We start from the raw sequence: 7,610 nt of genomic DNA, 5'->3' as shown, positions 1-7,610 counted from the left end.
GGTGGGTTCTAGAAAAAAAAAATGCCTTTGAAGGAATGCTTTCAACCCATTTTTCCTATTATAAGATTCACTGGGAAAGTTCAAAGTCTAGACATTAATATTTTAAAATACTGACAATTATTTTCAGGATTTAATTTTTCAAATGTGTGTGTACCTGTGTAAGCATGTGTGTATGGGCTTGTGCATCTGAGTGCAGGTGTCTGCAGGGTCTTGAAGAGGATATTGGATCCCCTTTGGCAGGGAATACTGGGGGTTGTAAACCATTTGACATGGGTGCTGTGAACTGAACTCTGGTTCTTTGCAAGAGCAGCACACACTCTTGACCACCAAGCCATCTCCTCTGAAAATTATTGTTTTGAAAAGGATATGAGTCATAAACAAAATACTGCCCAGATTAATCAATGAGAGGAGAGGAGAGAAGAGAACCAATCAGGCATCCAGATGTCTACAGACATGAGCAAATCCAGCAGCTCTCCAGAGGAAACAGAGGTCTTCATCCACAACCAAGAAGTGAGAAGTTGTGGGAAGAGACCCTTGTAATTGGTAAGGCCTGACATATTAACCAGCCTGTGTTGACATTGTACACACTGCCTTAAGGGCTCCCATCTCCAACTGCCCATCTTTATCAAGTCGGATGTATTCTGTTCCCACGTGCACAGACCCTGCTGATAATTCTACTAGTAAATGGTAGAGATAGTTAGCCTTTCTCAGAAATATGTATCATTTGTGGTTTAGCATTTTTATCTTTCCAAAATATTATTTAAGGAACACATTCTTCCGACTCTTTTTACTTTAAGATATTTTCATCCATAAATAGCACTGCCATATATTCTTATTGGAGAGTTTTCTTGATAAGACTTTGCAAATGTGCCAACGAGAACAGAACGCAGTTGCCAGGATCTGTGTAAGTGGAATGACAGAAGCACATTTATTTTTGAGTGGTTTATTGGATAGAAGTCAAACACTATATTGACTTGGCTCTAGGAGGGATTCGCTTACGCACCCTGTAGGATATTATGCTCTCTTGGCAAACACCAAGTGCTAACTCCTTTCCCTTGGGATGGAAGTCTATCCTGCCTGAGCTGAAGGGTGGACACGATAACCCAACAGGTATTTTTCCAACCATGCCTACTGTGATTTAAGATAAATAGACAGCCAGTTTTTTATATATTTCATTTAAAAATGAATTCCTATAAATTGTCTTAAATATAACCAATAAATATACATCTTTGCTTTAACATATGCAGTGTTGAATTTCTGCAGTGTTCTGAAAAAATGTCTTCTAGTTATGCTTGGCTTTGTTATAAGGTCTCCAGAGAGAAAAGCCAGTATCCTGTGCATTTCATAGAGAATGTCAGCTTTACTTCAATTTGTGCAGGAGAATATTTTTTCAGTGACTGAATCTATGTATTTGGTCTATGGTATGTGTCCCTATGTTTTTCTCATATTTTAATTAATCCCATAATTTACCAACATTGTCATAACCTATAACTTCACTTACAAAATTTAATAAGCAATGACAAAATACAAATGAGAATATTTAGCCTTCTAATTTTTGCTGCATACTTTTTCTTGATAAAATATATTTGTTATTAAAATCGATCTTGAATTTTCTAAATTAAATGATTACTTTTGCAAATTTTAACAAACATGTAGTACAATTAAACGTCCACAAATGTGATAATCTGCTGGTTTGGTCTATTTTTTTCTCTATAGTTTTAGAAAGATGGAATAAGTATTTTTGTTATGAAAGTTGTATTTTCGGTGGAAGTCAAGACATAGAATCTGTTGCCTCCAAAAGGCAGAAAAGTGGAGGCTCTATTCTTTTTATCACCGGGAGACCACACTCTCACCTCCTTGTGGAAAGAGCTCCGCCCGAGTCTGTGAGAACAGAGGGTCTCATTCCACTTGCGTTCCTAGAGAAATCCAACCTGAGATGAAAATGGAGCTGACCAGAAAACGGGCTTCACTCAAGACTCTGGACACTTTATTTTTTTCTGGAAAAACAGAGGATCATAGTCCAGGTCTTCCCTGCATGGCATCTGGCAGTTTTTGTGGAAAATCTGGATACTTGACGATGGAAGGGCTGAAAAACAGCTCCCCACCCAAACCAAACAGAGCCGCTCCTTAGAGGAGCTTATCCTCCTTCCTGAAAGAAGCCCTGACTGGAGGATGGTTTTTCAGACCCATTGCGTTGTATGGATCCGTCGCCCTTGTCCACTGAAAACAACACAGTCTGCATTTCTGAGTGGTTTCAGCCCTGAGTTAATTGACGGGAGCAGCTTCCCAAGTGGCTTCGTGTTAATCAGCCTTTATCTGATCCACCGTAAACTTATTTCTAAGGACCCAGTCATGCTTTCCAGGGGTCCTATGACTTCGGAACTTTGTTCAGTATGTGGCCTTATTCTAACTTGCACAGAGTCTTTTCTTTGGAATGGCAGCCAAAAATAAAGCTGAAATTTAAAATGTGGCCTTTCCAAACCTAGAAACCAGCTGTGGAGTGGAAATCTCCTTCGAAGGGGAAAGCAGACCCAGTAATAAGAAGAGTGTTGGGATGAACTTTGACATACATAACTCAAGACTGCTCTAATCTGAGTTTTTTTCTTCGTAGAAAACTATGTTTTTTTTTCTCCTTCTGATCTTTGACTCTTCTTCTGCCCAGCCTGTGAATATCTCCTTATTAACATAAACTGTACAATTTGAAAACACCTAGTGTATTCTGTCTGAAGCAGACACATGGAAATAATTTGAGAATATTGTTTTATCTCTCATGACAAGATCAAGTGAGAAATGCCACTTCTGGCTAGCATGGGATGCTTCATAGAGGCAAAGGAAGGTGACTGATTCCTTCAATCTTGGCTGCTCCTATTTTAAGTCTTTGTTGGGTTATAGACAGCCAGACAGCCTTTCTGTGTCATTTCAAATGCCTTCTAACTCTTCTTTTCTTGTTTCTAGGTTCACTGTCAATCTTAGTCAAGAATAGTTACCTAGGTATGAAAATAGAAGCAGATTCAACTACTGATTAAATATGAGAAAATGTTTACCCCAACCAGGCATGAAGATAAAGTAGACCAAATTATGCAAACAACTTTTTGTATCAAAGAACCACTGTTCGTATTAGTTCAAGGACATGAGAAATGGTTGATCCTGGTGGCAAACAAGGATTGCATTTTTGTGATTCTCAAAATCAACAGCTTGCTGACATCTAGACTGGTTTAGAACTTGAACTACGAGATGCCAATGAGACTATATGGGAGAACTGCTGGATGGCTACAAAGACATCAGGCGTGAAGCTTAGATGGCAAGTAAACCCCCAAGGTGCCTCGTGCTCTCTAAATCCCTTGTCTCAAACGTGTAGTGATTGACCTTCCTTATTCACTAGGCTTGGAATGACAAGTTAAGCATGCTTGTGGACATGATTCCAGGTGCTTTCGAAGAGATTTGCTGAGGAAAGAGTGTCTCCTGGAAGACACTTGGGCTCTGCTTCTTCACTACAATGCACTGTGATCAGATGCCACCCAGCAGAACTCCTGTCACCATGCCTTCCACACATGGATAGACTATACCCTTGAAACATGAATCAAAATAAACACATTTTCCCATTACTATTAGGCGTTTCATGATTACAGTGGGAAAGGAACTAATAACTGAGCCAGCTTCACAGTACTCTCTGCAGCCATGTGCACTGTGAAAGAGCTCACTCAGTAATTTGTCCACGTTATGAAAGTGTTGTTCATTTAGCGAAGGAGAATGGATTCCAACCGTGGTCATCAACTTGTGTGCATAAGCATAGCATGATACATTTGATATCTGTTATTTTATTTTATTATTGTTACAGAATTTCCAAACCAACTTTAATTCTCCACAAAATGCAAATAAGTAAAAAATGCTTTCAAGACATTATGGCAAATAAACTATAGATAATTTCTGAATTTTTCATATTTCCCAAAACATAATGACTACCTACAGGATTTGGAGATGTGAACTCTAACGACAGCGTTACAATTCATAAACTTCTGAACTTTAAGATCAATGGCATCAGCAGTTCCCTCTCTACTTGAGGGATGCTGAGACTAAAACTTAGCACAGCATGACAAAACACAGTGGCGAATTTGTTTACTTTTGACATACAGGGCTGAGTGCAAACCATGGTGCACAGGCTTTCATAAAAAGCATCTTTACACGCTGAGCTATCATGCTGGCCTACCAAAGAATTCCTTCAAGCTAGCAAAAAATCACAGCCAGGATGGGCAGGGACGTAGGTCAACAATAAAGTGCATGCTGAACACGTACTATGTGCAAGTCCTTGGGCTCTATCATGAGCATAAAAACCAAACTGTTCTTTTTACCCTGTAGAGTTGAACCACAGGGTCAGGGTGCTGTCCTGTAGCCATCGTCCTTTACTGAGCCAAGATTTTTCTGGTCAACTCTGCTTCAACCCGCCAGTTTAAACAAACAGGGTATTGACATTCTATAGGCCAGCAAAACCCAGTCAGATGAACACTGGACACAATCCATCAGGTCTTTTGTTTTTGTGAAAGATCTTTATAAAATGTCTTTACAGAACAACATCCATCCTCCAGATGCAGCTGCCAAGACCCTGTTATGCTGTAGGTACTGACTTGTGCATGGCAGGTGGCTTTGGCTTTCCATCCTTCTGTTCTGGGATGAGAGTGGTGGGCAGAATTTCATCTTAAGGTTGCATAGTGCTCATGTGAGAAGGTAGAGGCTTCCTAGGGACAATCTTACCCCCTTGGGTCCCAGGCAACACGATCTTTGCTCTGAGGTTCAGCATACCATGTGTGAGCAGCCCATGGCACACATCAGTGCCAGTGTAGTCATTATCAGGGCCTCCACTGTACATCCTCAGACCATCCACAAGCTTCATGGTCTTGGCACTCTTGCCTCAGAGTTTCCCAGACACCAGAACCTCAGTGTCCTTGGTCCCACTCTCCATAATGAACTTCAGCAAACCATAGCAAGATGCCGCGCACCACGCCCCCGTGTCTGTGCTCTGTGCGCTAGAACCCAGTTCATGAGCTTTGGGCAAAGGGCTGGAGGTTGAGAATACAGATGCAGAACATTGAAACCAAAAGCCCTTCTTTAATAGCACCATGGAGGGTTAAATACACTGCAGTCAATGGCCAACAGGTGAAAATCCCATCCTCTGATCCTCTAAGCTAGGCATAGCTTCTAGTAATTTCAATTAGAAGGTTCTAGCAGGGAAGAGCAGCTGAAGACCAGGACTCATTAGTCCCAACAGCAAGACATAAACACAGCTGAACAAAATAGATCTTAATCATCTTAACTTAAAAATATGAACTGATGAAAACATTCTGATGCCTAGAAGAGAACACAGTGTAACTCAATGATGGGGCAGAGTGTGGGGAGTAGATACCAGTACCCAAAAGACACTCTAGTAACTGCTAGGAGTTTGTAATCTAGAAGCTCTGTGTGGGCAAAGGCACACAGACTTCTTGAGGCCACCTTTACTACATAGAGTGCTGCAATAATAATATTGCTATAATTTAATATGCAATTGTTTCATTAACTTAATCTATGCTCAGGATAATTCACTTGGCATAATTAAGGTTAAAGATGATAGGAGATCATCATGAGAATTTTGAAAATCCATAATAGGAAGGGAAAACAGAGAACTAGAATGATATCTGTCACATGTAGAATTTATCTCTGTCTCTAAACTTGTGTATGCAGTATTCTCGGGCATGACCTCCAGTCACACTAAAGGTAACTGGCTGACTTTTAAATAAGCACCTGGGATCACTTCCTTTAGTGTTCAATATCTTTAATGACGAAACTATGTTGTGAAAATTGCTATAATTTATTAAATTCTTTTAAATGTTTATTTCCATTTTTCTCTTTGGAGAGTATCACAATATTAATGCTTGAATACATGATGAGTGAGGGATGGGGCAGGACTGCACATCCACAACCAAAGAGATTCATTGACAGTTTATAATTTAGAGCTAAGGAACATGTAAAAAAAAAACTGATACTAAACACTGGCCAGACTGTCCAAAAGAAAGTGGCTCTATGGTCTAAAGCCTAAACCTTTGTAATTCTTCATGTGATATCTTTCAAACACATTACTGGAATAACATAGTAGAAGAAAATGACATCACTCAGATAATTATCTATTTGTATTCAACTTCTATACTTATACATTAAATAAGAAGTTATTTCCTGGAGTTAACTTTACAGAAGACCACTTATTCTTTCTATGGCTACATTATTAATATTAAATAAGTTGTATTTTATGACCACAGCTGTGCTCTTAAACACTCAAACTATACATTAAAATGACAGGACATTTCACTTATTTTCAAATTACTTGTGTGATTTTTTTAGAGTGGGTTTGCTCATCCACAGTCTTCCCTATTCACTTAGTGCCCATAATCTTTGTTGTTCGTAAGATTAGCCATTATTTTCCCTGGAAAATATGTGTGTGTGTGTGTGTGTGTGTGTGTGTGTGTGTGTGTGTAATTAAATGAGAAAGCTGTGGTTTTCACGTCCATTTTGTTGCAACGCCTGAGCTTCCCATCAAGGTCAACTTTGATCTTGTACTGTGTGTGTCTCACACACTATCTCATTTCTCCGAGGAACATAAGTAGAATGGTCTGACTAGATGTTTAAGTTCATGTTTGACATTCTAGTGAGCTGTGAGCCAAATACTGCACCTGTCCAGAATCATGAGCTTGGGGGAATCAGGAACGCCTGATTTTTAAGGTCAGTGTAACCGAGAGGTTGAGAGCAAAACCATTTGGAAGATGGTAGCGCCTGGAGGCATGCGTCATGAGTGGCAATGTATAGCCATAATGTGTGCATTCTTTCCCTCTAGTCCCATCTACGGTCTAAGTGCCGGCTGATCACTCTGATGTCCACACTGCCCCCTTGGAGGTCAGCAGTGGAGCTGCAGGGAGTTACTAGAATGTTCTTTGGGTACTGGTATCTACCCCCCACACCCTGCCCCATCACTGAGTTACACTGTGTTCTCTAATAGACATCAGAATGTTTTCAGCAATTTATATTTTTATGTGAAGATGATTAAGATCTATTTTGCTCAGTTGTGTTTATGTCCAAAGGGACGTATTCATTAAATCCCCGTGAAAGTCTTCATTTTCTGTCTCCCATAATATACCTTTAAATTGCTTTGTCAAAAGCATGACAGAAGGGATAAGGGGCTACTCTAAAGCCTGGAGGATTGATGACTAACTCTCCCTCCTGATAATAATCATGCTCACTAGGAATTACCTCAATGCTTATAGAAGTGGTACGTGCTTGTCCTTAGAAAAAAGGCACCTCCAAGATCGATGGTGCATGTCATGTTGGTGTCCTGGATAACTGTATTAGGGTTCTACACCTCTGTGTGGGTTGTGAAGAAAGCCTAGAATCTGGCCCTGTATGTGGGGACCCCTAAGATCCAGACTCCAGACCAACTAAAGGAGACATGAAAAACAGCTCCCTGGATAGTGTAGCAGATAATATCTCTGGCACTAAGGTTCAGCCAGGGCCACAGACTCATAAATCAGTGACATCATTAGGTCATGCTCACTGAAAATAGTATCAATCTTGCAAAAGCCACGGTATTT

The 7,610-nt window shown here is 40.1% G+C and overlaps 1 pseudogene; it reads right to left on the bottom strand.

The window, feature by feature from the left end:
* Positions 1 to 4,603: 4,603 nt before the first annotated feature.
* LOC121453047 lies at positions 4,604 to 4,978 on the bottom strand (annotated as a pseudogene).
* Between the last annotated feature and the right edge of the window lie 2,632 nt (positions 4,979 to 7,610).

This window comes from Microtus oregoni, unplaced genomic scaffold, assembly GCF_018167655.1.
Source record: "Microtus oregoni isolate MIOR12 unplaced genomic scaffold, Mior012 000010F_ref0000083, whole genome shotgun sequence".
In the NCBI taxonomy this organism is placed as follows: domain Eukaryota; kingdom Metazoa; phylum Chordata; class Mammalia; order Rodentia; family Cricetidae; genus Microtus; species Microtus oregoni.
Note: the sequence above shows the minus strand (reverse complement) of the source record. Positions and strands in the feature narration are given on the sequence as shown.